This window comes from Macaca mulatta, chromosome 10 (assembly GCF_049350105.2).
Source record: "Macaca mulatta isolate MMU2019108-1 chromosome 10, T2T-MMU8v2.0, whole genome shotgun sequence".
NCBI lineage: Eukaryota > Metazoa > Chordata > Mammalia > Primates > Cercopithecidae > Macaca > Macaca mulatta.
Window position 1 is genome coordinate 15,122,764 of NC_133415.1, and position 13,340 is coordinate 15,136,103.

At 50.8% G+C, this 13,340-nt stretch overlaps 1 long non-coding RNA gene across 1 annotated transcript; it reads left to right on the top strand.

Annotated features, from left to right (window-relative positions):
- The first annotated feature begins 736 nt into the window (after window positions 1-736).
- Window positions 737-10,722, top strand: LOC144331753 (uncharacterized). The gene is made up of 3 exons (XR_013399146.1): window positions 737-861; window positions 1,227-1,289; window positions 9,141-10,722. It is a non-coding gene; the product is annotated as an uncharacterized LOC144331753 (long non-coding RNA).
- Window positions 10,723-13,340: the final 2,618 nt, after the last annotated feature.

The window sequence follows — 13,340 nt, forward strand, 5'->3', positions numbered from 1 at the left end:
CAGGGCAGTGGGGGCTAGGGGAGCAGAGCTGGGGAAGGGACGGGGAGAGAAAGGAGCCGTGGGATGCAGGCGAGGACGAAGAGTGGGCTTGGAGGTGCTGGGAAAGCTGGGCCAGCCCTGCCAAAACCTGCTCCAGCGTCTAGCCTGTGGCCAGGCTGAGCCAGGCACTGGGGACACCATGGAAGACACGACATAGCCCCTGCCCACATGGAGCACACTGTCCCCCTCCCTGAGCTGCCTGGACCCCCAGTAAGTGCAGCTCCTGGTACATAGTAAATAGCTCTGGAATGAATGATCTGAGACTAGACTCCAGCCAACAGAGGCCCTAGAAAGAGGCGTTTGACAAATAAGGCCTGGGAAGAGAGAAAAGGATGACCTGGTGGAGACTCGGAGTAGGGAGTGGGATGAGAAGGGACTTGGGCTGGGAGAACAGGCTGCCCACGCACGTCCAGGGCAGCCCCGCAGCCCTGCAGCCCCATGGGGGAAGAGTTCTTTTCCTGTCTCCCCTCCATCCATCCACCCCCAGGCATGGCTAATTTTCCTTTTTAGGGACAGCTGCTCTTCCCACTCCCCACAGAGTAACAGAGCCAGAATCTCGGCCTGGTTCCTGAGACCCCCATCTGCCCAGACCTCGCCTGGACTGTGGTTTTAGCAAATAATTTGGATCCTTCTAGAGCTTGGGGGAGGAAGCCTCCACCCCTTCCTCCTTAGTGGTGTTAAGAAATGCTCAGCATTCCAGGGTTAAGAGGGCCAGGGGCCATTCTTCTCAGCACAGGCACAGACTCCGAGGAACAAAATGGAGGAACCCAGCACCCGTCCCAGGCTCTCAGCTCCCCCCCGGGGTCACCTGGGGACTGGCGGGTGAGGCCAATTCATTCAGCTCCCAGGGAAGGAGGCCTTGGGGAGCCCGAGAATGTTCAAGAGCAAGTTCCTGGGGCTTCCCGCACAGGGTTCGGGGCTCCTGTCTCAGAGCTCCCAGAAGAGACCTTGCCTGGTTCCTACTAGTCTCCCCGTCATGCCCAGCCCAGCCTGGCACCAGAGAGCACTCCATGAGTGTTTATGGAATGGATGCAGGTGGGGGAGTAGGATGTAGGGTATCAGAAATGGCCTCCGGGAGGGCCCACATCAATGCTGTGTGAAGTAAACAGTGAGACTGTGGGGTGTGCGCTGGGAGTCAGGCGCTGCTGCAGGCCGGATGTGAGGACTCCCATTTATTCCTCACACAGCGCTGTGATTGTGCTACCGCGATATCCCCATATCACAGATGAAGGGGCCAGAGCTCAGAAAGGGTAAGTAACTTGTCCAAGGACACACAGCAGATAAGTGCAGGGACCAGTATTTGGACTCCAGAGTTCCTGCTTTTTTGTTTTGTAGAGATGAGTCTCACTAGGTTGCCCAGGCTGGTTTCCAACTCCTGGCCTAAATCAGTCCTCCCGCTTCAGCCTCCTGAGTTGCTGGGACTAGATGCATGGCCTCTGCACCCAGCCGGGAGTCCCTGCTTTTAATTGCACATTGCCTCTGGAGAGGGAGGAGGAGAAGTAAAGGCCTGGGAGAGAGGCAGTAAACATGAGATACTTGAGAAAAATAAGAAGGCCCGAGGGGCCAGGTATCGGTGATGACTCAACGTCTGTAATCCCAGCACTTTGGGAGGCTGAGGCAGGAGGATCACTTGAGCCCAGAAGTTTGGGACCAGCCAGGGCAACATAGTGAGACCCCCATCTCTACCAAAAAATAGAAAAAATTAGCGGGGTGTGGTGGTACATGCCTAGGGTCCAGCTACTCAGGAGGCTGAGGCAGGAGGATCACTTGAGCCCGGGAGGTTGAGGCTGCAGTGAGCCATGATCATGCCACTGCACTCCAGCCTAGGTGACAGAGTGAGACCCCGTCTCAAAAACAAACAGACAAAAACACCAAGGCTGCGGAGCTGGTGCGGTGGGTAACCGTGGGACCCAGGACTCTAGTTTCTCTGTCCTGCCCATGGGAGTTCCAGGTAGGATGTCCGAGGGAGACATGGTTTGCTACATATAGCTACATGGAAAGACCCCAGGACTAGCCAACTTGTAAAGCCCTTAGGGCAGTAAGATTTTAGGGTGACACTTGCATCTGGCCTGGGGTCAGCAGGCGCTCAGGCCTGCTCTGAAATGGAGGACCACTGGCTCAGTTTACCTTTGATTGGAATAGGCAGGGTGGGGGAGCAGCAAGGACACAGGGAGTTGGGGAATCCTGGCCCTATCCCTAAGCCCCCTCTGTAACAGTGAGACCCTGGGCACGTCACCTAAGCACTCTGGGCCTCCAATGATAATCCTCCGTCCACCTGGCGTTTTAGTGGGTCAATTTGACAGCGGCTGTTTATTTGGCACTGCTAGTGTGTTACCTCGGTGACTCATCCCAGTGACCTACTGGTCACCCCATTTAGCAGATGCTTCCTGGGAAGATGGTGAGGACAAACTGAGCCTTTATATCCGAATGGCTCTTTACAACCTGCAAAAGGCACTTAGCGACCTAATTCAATACAGGCTCATGCCTGTAATCCCAGCACTTTGGGAGGCCGAGATGAGAGGATCACCTGAGGTCAGAAGTTCGAGACCAGCCTGACCAACATGAAGAAACCCCGTCTCCACTAAAAATACAAAATTAGCGGGGTGTGCTGGTGCATGCCTGTAATCCCACCTACTCGGGAGGCTGAGGCAGGAGAATCGCTTGAACCCAGGAGGCAGAGGTTGCGGTAAGCCAAGATCGTGCCATTGCACTCCAGCCTGGGCAACAAGAGTGAAATTCTGTCTCAAAAAATAAAATAAACTATAATAAATAAATACATAAAAATAATTTTTTTTTTCTTTTTTGAGACAGAGTCTCGCTCTGACGCCCAGGCTGGAGTGCAGTGGCCGGATCTCAGCTCACTGCAAGCTCCGCCTCCCGGGTTCCCGCCATTCTCCTGCCTCAGCCTCCCGAGTAGCTGGGACTACAGGCGCCCGCCATGTCGCCCGGCTAGTTTTTTGTATTTTTTAGTAGAGACGGGGTTTCACCGTGTTAGCCAGGATGGTCTTGATCTCCTGACCTCGTGATCCGCCCGTCTCGGCCTCCCAAAGTGCTGGGATTGAAGAAGCCAAGGCAAGTAAAGGAGTGGGTTGCTCAAGATTCATTGATCTTTAGGGAACAACAAAGACCTTCAATTTGGGTTTTTGACACCCTGTTCAGTACTTTTATTACACCCCCCTGCAAAAGAATACATTTATAAGCATCCAACACCATTCATCTTGCTGTCTTATCCCAGAATCCTGATCAGAATTCAAATAGTTGGCCAGCCGGGTGCGGTGGTTCACACCTGTAATCCCAGCACTTTGGGAAGCTGAGGTGGGTGGATCACCTGAGGTCAGGAGTTTGAGACCAGCCTGGCCAACACCGCAAAACCCCATCTCTACTAAAAATACAAAAATTAGCCGGGTGTGGTGGTGCGCACCTGTGATCCCAGCTACTTGGGAGGCTGAAGCAGGAGGATTGCTTGAACCAGGAGACAGAGGTTGCAGTGAACCAAGATTGCACCACTGCACTCCAGCCTGGGCAACAGACCAAGACTCCATCTTAAAAAAATAATAATAATAATAATTCAAATAGTTTGCCATGAATGGAGAATTTTTAAAAATGGGGAAAATTTTTTTAAAAAGAATTAAAATAGTAGTAATGACAATAGCTACCTTCACTGAGCTGTTTTGTTTGTTGTTTAGTAAAGACAGGGTTTCACCATGTTGGCCAGGCTGGTTTCGAACTCCTGACCTCAAATAATCTCCCACCTCAGCCTCCCAAAGTGCTAGGATTACAGGCGTGAGCTACTGCACTCGACCTAAGAGCCCACATTTTCAGTCTCTGTATATCCCTCCACACTCAGCATTTTGCTTTACGAATAGTATGAGGGCTCCACAAATTTATTTCTTTATTATTTTTATTTATTTATTTTTGAGACGGAGTTTTGCTCTTCTTGCCCAGGCTGGAGTGCAATGGCGCCATCGCGGCTCACCACAACCTCTGCCTCCCAGGTTCAAGCGATTCTCCTGCCTCAGTCTCCCAAGTAGCTGGGATTACAGGCATATGCCACCACGCCTGGCTAATTTTGTATTTTTAGTGGAGATGGGGTTTCTCCATGTTGGTCAGGCTGGTCTCAAACTCCTGACCTCAGGTGGTCCGCCCACCTTGGCCTCCCAAAGTGCTGGGATTACAGGCATAAGCCACTGCACCTGGCTCACAAATTTACTGAGTTAATTAAATAATGTTTCGCTTTTCTACAGTCCTTAAGTTTCAAAGAAAATCTGCGGGTGGGAAGAGCATGGAATGTGAGGTCAGACCGGGATTCGAATTTCAGCTCCAACACTTAATGACGGTGTGATCTTAACCTTCATCTCCTCATCTGTAAAATGGGTTAACAGCACTAAACACCACATTCCCCCGCCCCCACACACACCTCTGCTTGTTGGGAAGATTAAACTGAGTCAGGCCTATAAAACCTTCCACCTTTGAAAGGCATGGTAGGCAGAAAATTGTCCAGGTTCTGGTCCCTGGAAACTGTGATTAGGTTGCAGAGCAGAGGGAAATTAGGGCTGTAGGTGAAATCAAGGTTGCTGACATTAAATAGGAAAATTTTCCTAGATTACCTGGGTTGGCCCAGTGTCGTCATAGCGTCATTAAATGTGGAAGAGGGAGGAAAAGAGAGGGAGAGGGGGTGTGGCATCTGGCTTTGAAGCCGGGAGGAAGGAGATCAGAGCCAAGGAAGGTGAATGGCCCTAGAAGCTAGAAATGGCCAGGAAGTGGATTCTCTCCAGCGCCTCCAGGAGGATCAAGGCCCTGCTGACTTGACTCGGGCCTGGGGAGGCTCTTGATGGACTTTCCACCTCCAGAACCGTAAGAGGACGCATTTGTGTTGTTTGATGCCACCCAGTTTATGGCGTTGTTTTTTGTTTTTTGTTTTGAGATGGAGTTTCACTCTTGTTACCCAGGCTGGAGTGCAGTGGAGTGATATGGGCTCACTGCAACCTCCGCCTCCCAGGCTCAAGCAATTCTCTTACCTCAGCCTCCCAAGTAGCTGGGATTACAGGCGCACGTCACCACACCCGGCTAATTTTGTTTTTTTTTTTTTTTTTTTTTTTTTTGAGACGGAGTCTCACTCTGTCGCCCAGGCTGGAGTGCAGTGGCCAGATCTCAGCTCACTGCAAGCTCCGCCTCCCGGGTTCACGCCATTCTCCTGCCTCAGCCTCCGGAGTAGCTGGGACTACAGGCGCCCGCCACCTCGCCCGGCTAGTTTTTTGTATTTTTTTAGTAGAGACGGGGTTTCACCGTGTTAGCCAGGATGCTCTCGATCTCCTGACCTCGTGATCCACCCCTCTCGGACTCCCAAAGTGCTGGGATTACAGGCTTGAGCCACCGCACCTGGCCTAATTTTGTATTTTTAATAGAGACGGAGTTTCTCCATGTTGGCCAGGCTGGTCTCAAACTCCCGACCTCAGGTGATCCACCCGTTATGGCAGTTTTTATAGCCACTGCAGGTCAGTCAGCTTGGGTTCCCTCTGCTACCTCTGGCTCCTTTAATGCCTCCCTCCCTGGACTCTGTACCACTTTATAATAAGCAGGTCACTTACACCTATTTTATACATGAAGAAATGTTACCAGAAAGGGGTCCTGATCCAGACCCAACAGAGGGTTCTTGGATCTCAGGCAAGAAATAATTCAGGGCGAATCCATAGAGTAAAGTGAAAGCAAGTTTATTAGGAAAGTAAAGAAATATAAGAATGGCTACTCCATAGACAGAGCAGCCCTGAGGGTCGCTGGTTGCCCATTTTTATGGTTATTTCTTGATTATATGCTAAACAAGGAGTAGATTATTCATACCTCCCCTTTTTAGACCATATAGGGTGACTTGCTGATATTGCCATGGCATTTGTAAACTGTCATAGTGCTGATGGGAGTGTAGCAGTGAGGATGGCCAGAGGTCACTGTTGTTGCCATTTTGGTGGGTTTGAGCCAGTTTATTTTTGTTTGTTTGTTTGTTTGTTTGTTTGAGACAGAGTTTCGCTCTTGTTGCCCAGGCTGGAGCGCAATGGCGCAATCTTGGCTCACTGCAACCTCCGCCTCCCAGGTTCAAGTGATTCTCCTGCCTCAGCCTCCTGAGTAGCTGGGATTACAAGCATGCGCCACCATGCCCAGCTAATTATGTATTTTTAGTAGAGACGGGGTTTCTCCACATTGGTCAGGCTGGTCTCAAACTCCCGACCTCAGGTGATTTGCCCGCCTCAACCTCCCAAAGTGCTGGGATTACAGGAGTGAGCCCCCGTGCTCGGCCTTGGGCCAGCTTCTTTATTGCAACCTGTTTGATCAGCAAAGTCTTTATGACCTGTGTCTTGTGCTGACCTCCTAGCTCATCCTGTGACTTAGAATGTTTTAACCATCTGGGAATGCAGCCCAGTAGGTCTCAGCCTCATTTTACCCAGCTCCTATTCAAGATGGAGTTGCTGTGTTTCCAATGCCTCTGACACAAACGGGCAGGGAGAGGTTACCCCAGATGGCCAAGGTTGCACACAGCATGGTGGATATGCACTCGGAAGCCGGACCTCTGACTCCGACTCCTGGACGCTTTCTGACACCACACCGCCCCTCCTAAGGGTCATCAGTCCCTGTAAAAATATCTTAGGAGCCCTGCAATGTGTGGGGGTGGTTCTTTTCACCCAGGCTGGCCCGGAAGCCCCACCTCCACAGAGACCTCTCTTGCCCCCCATCCCCCAGCTCTTTCCCTTTTGTGTCTTTCTGTCTCCCAGAAAGGGACTGTGGCCTTTGACAATCTCTCTCCCCAGGACCTGGTGGGGAGCCAGCACCCAGGAGGTGCCCCGTGAAAATGGGGTTCTCCTCCCCTGGAGCCCAGTCCCCTTCTCTCCCACTCCGGCTAAAGCCTGTCTTCAGAGCCCCTCAAATGCGAGATTCAAAACTCTATCCCGAGCTCCAGGGAGCCTGCACGGGCTGCCTGGGTGGACAGTAGTGGGAGGGAAGCTGTGTTCCCAGTGGCCAACTGACAGGTCAAAGGGGAAACTGCACTTCCTGCTGGGCCCCCAGGGAGCCTCTTCTCTCTGAGAGGCCAGCTGGGTCCCTGTGCGGGAGCTCCAGGGGGTAGACAGGGCAGGGAAAGAGGTGGGAGGAGAAAGGAGGAGGAGGAGGAGGAAGGGAAAGGGGCAGAACGAGTTGGAAGAGCCTGGGAGAGAAAGAAAAAAAAATACAATGAGAGAGAGGAGAGAACCAGAGACAGAAGGTAACAGAAAATGAGCGGTCAGAGGCATAGAGGCAGAGGCAGGAGAAAAGGAAACAGAGGGGGAAAGTAAGTTACTACACAGAGAAAGGTGGCAAGAGTATGGGAGAAAGAGAGAGACACAGACAGGGAGAGTCAGAGATAAGCAGAAACGCAGAGAGAAGCAGAAATGCACAGAAGCCCAGAAAACACCTGAGGCCGGTGCGGTACCTCTCCTGTAATCCCAGCACTTTGAGAGGCTGAGGCAGGAGGATTGCTTAAGGCCAGGAGTTCAAGACCAGCCTGGGCAACAGTGTGAGATGCTGTCTCTGGGGAAAAAGAAGAAGAAATTGAAAAAAACACCTGAGCTTTCTTTTCTTGTTGTTTGTTTTGTTTTGTTGAGACAGAGTCTCGTTCTGTCACCCAGGCTGGAGCACAGTGGTATGATCTTGGCTCACTGAAACCTCTGCCCCCTGGGTTTAAGCGATTCTCCTGCCTCAGCCTCCTGAGTAGCTGGGACTACAGGCTCGTGCCACCACGCCCAGCTAATTTTTTGTATTTTTAGTAGAGACGGGGTTTCACTATATTGACTGGACTGCTCTTGGACTCCTGACCTTGTGGTCTGCCCACCTCTGCCTCCCAAAGTGCTGGGATTACAGGCGTGAGCCCCAACACCTGGCCCCACACCTGAGCTTTCTTTAACCACCTTTCTTTCTCTGTTTTTCTCTTTCTTTTTCTTTCTCTCGCTTTCTTTCTCTTTTTGTCTCTTTCTCTCTGTTTTTCTTTCTTCTTCTTCTTCTTTTTTTTTTTGTTATGGTAGAGTCTTCTCTTTTTTTTCTTTTTTTTTTTTTTTTTGAGATGGTGTCTTGCTCTGTTGCCCAGGCTGGAGTGCAGTGACGCAATCTCAGCTTACTGCAACCTCTGCCTCCTGGGTTCACGCCATTCTCCTGCCTCGGCCTCCCAAGTAGCTGGGACTATAGGTGCTCCCCACTACGCCCGGTTAATTTTTTGTATTCTTTAGTAGAGATGGGGTTTCACTGTGTTAGCCAGGTTGGTCTCGATCTCCTGACCTCGTCATCCACCCGCCTCGGCCTCCTAAAGTGTTGGGATTACAGGCGTGAGCCACCGCGCCCGGCCTTAGAGTCTTCTGAATCTTTATTTCTCTCTTTCTTTCTCTTTCTTCCTCTTTTTCCCTCTCTCTCCCTTTCCTTCCTTCCTTCCTTCCTTCCTTCCTTCCTTCCTTCCTTCCTTCCTTCCTTCCTTCCTTCCTTCCTTTCTTTTTCTTTTCTTTGCCTTGTGAATCAATCTCTCTCTCTCTCTCCCTCCCTCCCTCCCTCCTTTCTTCCTTTTTTCTTTCTTTTTTGGATAGAGTCTTGCTCTGTCGCCCAGGCTGGAGTGCAGTGGTGTGATCATAGCTCACTGTAGCCTTGCCTCAACCTCCTGGGCTGAAGCAATTCTCCCATCTTAACTTCCTGAATAGCTGGGACCACAGGCATGCTCCACCACACCCAGCTAATTTTTTTTTTTTTTTTTTTTTTGTAGAGACAGGGTCTCGCCATGTTGCCCAGGCTGGTATCAAACTCCTGGGTTGAAGGGATCCTGCTGCTTTGGCCTCCCAATGCGCTGAGTTTACAGGCATGAGCCACTGCACATGGCCAAAAAAAATTTTTTTAAACAGTGCCTCAAATGTCAATGGAGTGGCACAATTCACACGCAAGATGCTAAGGAACAAGGAGAGGATGAAACCAAATGGTCGGAGGACAGCGTGCTGGAGCAGGGAGGAGCCACGTGGTGTTCAGGGCAGGCATCCCTGAGAAGGGGTATTATTGAATTACATCTGTAAACTTAAGTGTATTAATCAGGACTTTATCTTTTGCAGATGACAGAGACTTGACTCATTTGGCTTAAAGAAACTGGAATTTAAGCCGGGCACGATGGTTCACGCCTGTAATCCCAGCACTTTGGGAGTCTGAGGCGGGTGGATCACCTGAGGTCAGGAGTTCGAGACCAGCCTGGCCAACATGTCGAACCCTCGTCTCTACTGAAAATACAAAAATTAGCCAGGCATGGTGGCGGGAGCCTGTAATCCCAGCTACTGGGAAGGCTGAGGCAGGAAAATCACTTGAACCCGGGAGGTGTAGGTTGCTGTGAGCTGAGATTGCACCACTGCACTCCAGCCTGGGCGACAAGAGCGAAACTCCATCTCAAAACAAAACAAAACAAAACCCATCTGTTTTTTGTGATTTTCCTCAGTGCTCAGCCCAGCTCCTGCACATAGTAGGCCCCCAGCGATAGTTGGTTGAATTGAATTGTCAAACTGGATGACATATCCACTCTCTCATTCATTCCCTCATTCATTCATTCAACAAGCAATGACTGAGCTCCTGCCATTCATCAGGCCCTGTGCCAGGCTCTGGGACACAATGTGGAATAAGGACAGGGCTTTGCCCCCCAGAAGCCACTGGAATAATAACTTGCAGCTGAACTGCACGATTGTTGATGGTTTGTGGTTCGTGAAGCCCTTTCACATATCCTGTCCCATGATCTTGGTGTGTGGATGTTGTTGAAGAAACTCAGGAGGAAATTCTGAAGAAGTTCAGGATAAAGACTCTTGGGTGAGACCATGCCGTAAGTCAGCAGCTGGACTCCCTTCCCAGTGCTCACTCCCTAGGAACACGCTGCCCACCGTGCTTCGGGCCTGAATCGCAGGACACTGCATGGAGCTCCTTCCCTCCTCCGGCTCAGTTTGGAAGGTGTCCTGCAGTGGCCCTGGCGTAGCTGGGATGTCATCCTTGGAGGAGTTGCTTGGGGCCATGGGCCTGAGAAGGGCCTGACGTGTATCCTCTGCCTCCACCACAGGCATGATAAGAAAGCGACCACAATCCCTTTTGGGTTACTTTCTTGGTCAAAAGAGGAACATGGTCTTGGGTGAAAAGGGAAGATACGGAGAGAACTGCCACTGAGCAACTTGGTCACCATGGAGGATGGGACAGAGCACTGTCACGTCAGGGTCCCAACACCTGGTGTCTCAGTTCATGAGCTTCCCTCCCTAGTTGGGCTTTTCTATTTACTCCCTTCCTTCCCCACCCCACTCGGCCAACCTAACCACGTTTTGATCAATCCCGTCCTTGTTAAAGTATCCTATTGAGGCCAGGTGCCGTGGCTCACTTTGGGAGGCCGAGGCGGGTGGATCACCTGAGGTCAGGAGTTCGAGACCAGCCATGACCAACATGGTGAAACCTTGTCTCTACTAAAAACACAAAATTAGCTGGGTGTGGTGGCACATGCCTATAATTCCAGCTACTTGGGAGACTGAGGCAGGAGAATTGCCTGACTCCGGGAGGCGGAAGTTGCAGTGAGCCGAGATCGCAGCATTGCACTTCAACTTGGGTAATAAGAGCGAAACTCTGTCTCAAAAAATAAATAAGTAAATAAGTAAATAAAGTAATCTATCGCTCAAGGCCCATGTGCAGGCCCAGCCCTGGGGAAGGCCCCTGCACAGCTCAGCCCTCACTGACCCGCCTGCCTCCTGGGACCATAGCTGGTACTTGTTTTGCATTTGGGGATCTTAACTTGGTTTGAAGCAGAAGCAGATCGGAGACAAAAATTTGAGTACACGTGGTTGATTTGGATGGTGATCCCAGGCAACTTAGGTAAGGCAGTGGGAGAGAGACAGAGAAGGGAAGCAGATGTTTTCTAGCAAGTGAACAGGACCTCCCAGTTATTTGCCCAAGCGTTGAGGAAGCACAGGCGAAGTTGAGAGCTGCTCCCAAAGAGCATTAAGTTCTCAGCACCTGCAGCCTTCTGAGCTCGGGTCGAGCCCTTCAGCAGAGTGTCACAGGTGCTGGCAGATGTAAGTCCCACCGGGGTTCACAACACTGGAGTCCTAACAGTGCCGGCTTCTAGCGTAAGATTTTTTTTTGCACAAAGGGTTTCACTGTGAAATATACAGATTTGAAAACCTATGTCATAAGGCAACAACCCCCATTTCGCAGATGTGCTGATAGAATCCTAGAGATGACAGGGATTTGCCTCAGGCTTGCCAGTTAAGAAAAGAATTAAGAGTAGAAGCCAGAAACCAGATCTGCAGTCTGGGTGTCCGGCACATTTTTATTACTTATTATTTTTATTTATTTATTTATTTATTTATTGAGACAGAGTTTCACTCTTGTTGCCCAGGCTGAAGTACAGTGGCGCAATCTTGGCTCACGGCAATCCCCGCCTCCAAGGTTCAAGCGATTCTCCTGCCTCAGGCTCCCAAGTAACTGGGATTACAGGCATGCACCACCATGCCTGGCTAATTTTTTGCATTTTTAGTAGAGACAGGGTTTCTCCATGCTGACCAGGCTGGTCTCGAACTCCCGAACTCAGGTGATCCACCCACCCTGGCCTCCCAAAGTGCTGGGATTACAGGTGTGAGCCACTGTACCCGGCCAACTGCAACTTTTGAATGGTGACCTGTGTTAGTTGTTACTGTCTAACAGATTTCCCCAAATATCTATGGTTGTTTCAAGCTGCTAAGATTTGAAATGCTTAGCAACTTGAAACAACCATAGATATTTATTATCTTGCACAGTTCCAGTGGGTCAAGAATTTAGGAGTGGTTTAGCTGGGTGGTTCTGACTCAGCATCTCTTATGAAGTTGCTGTCAAGATGTTGGCTGGAGGCTGGGCATGGTGGCTCACACATGTCCAGCACTTTGGGAGGCTGAGGTGGGAGGATTGCTTGAGCCCAGGAGTTTGGGATCAGCCTGGGCAACACAGTGAGACCCCATCTTTAAAAAAAAAAAAAAAGGGGGGGGCCGGGCGCAGTGGCTCACACCTGTAATTCCAGCACATTGGGAGGCCGAGGCGGGCAGATCACAAGGTCAGGAGATCGAGACCATCCTGGCTAATATGGTGAAACCCCATCTCTACTAAAAATACAAAAAAAAACTAGCCGGGCGCGGTGGTGGGCGCCTGTAGTCCCAGCTACTCGGGAGGCTGAGGCAGGAGAATGGCGTGAACCCGGGAGGCGGAGCTTGCAGTGAGCTGAGATCGTGCCACTGCACTCCAGCCAAGGTGACAGAGCAAGACTCCGTCTCAAAAACAAAAACAAAAACAAAAAACAATAATTGGCTGGGTGTGGGTGTAGTGGTACATGCCTGTGATCCCAGCTCCTTGAGAGGCTGAGGTGAGAGGATCACTTTAGCCTGGGAGGTCGAGGCTGCAGTGAGCTGTGATCATGCCATTGCACTCCAGCCGGGGCAATAGAGCTAGACCTTCCCTGTCTCAAAAAAAAAAAAAAAAAAAAAGATGTCAGCTGGGTCTGCAGTTATCTGCAGGTTGACTCAGGCTGGAGGATCTGCTTCCAAGATACCTCACTTACATGGCCGGTAACTTGATGCTGGCTGTGGGCAGGAGGCCTCAGTTCCCTGCCATTGGACCTCTCCACAGGGCTGCTTGAGTGTCCTCATGATATGGCAGCTGGCTTCCCCCACAGTGGGTGGCCCAAGAGAGAGCCTCTTGCACTGGGGGATCCTAACTTGGTTTGAAGCAGAAGCAGATCAGAGACAAAAATTTGAGTACACGTGGTTGATTTGGATTGTGATCCCAGGCAACTTCCAACCTAGCCTCAGAAGTCACACTCTATTTTCCTGAAATACCCTGTTGGTTACCCAGCTCATCCCTATTCAACATGGGAGGGGTCTACACAAGGGCGCACATGCCAGGATTCGAGGTTCACTGGGAATAATCTTGTAGGCTGGCTATCACACACCCTTAATAGCAAAGGAACGTGCCAGCCCCTTCTCTGTCTCCTCTCCCCTTCCCCCGGCATGACAGGTGGATTGCCATTTTGTGGCTTGAGAGCATGTGAAGAAGGGCAACCCTCTAGGGATGGCAATAAAATAGAAGGAGTGTGGGTTTCTGGCACTGCTGAGCTGCCGTGCCAGCCCTCGAGCACCTACGACTGTTACATGGGGAAGAAATACATCTCTGTCTTATGGAAGCAGTGACACTGTCCACACTTGTTACAGCAGCCTAGCCCGTCCTCTAACTGATGCAGTCCCTTTGCTGATGCCGTGAGCTTGGGCTCCCCA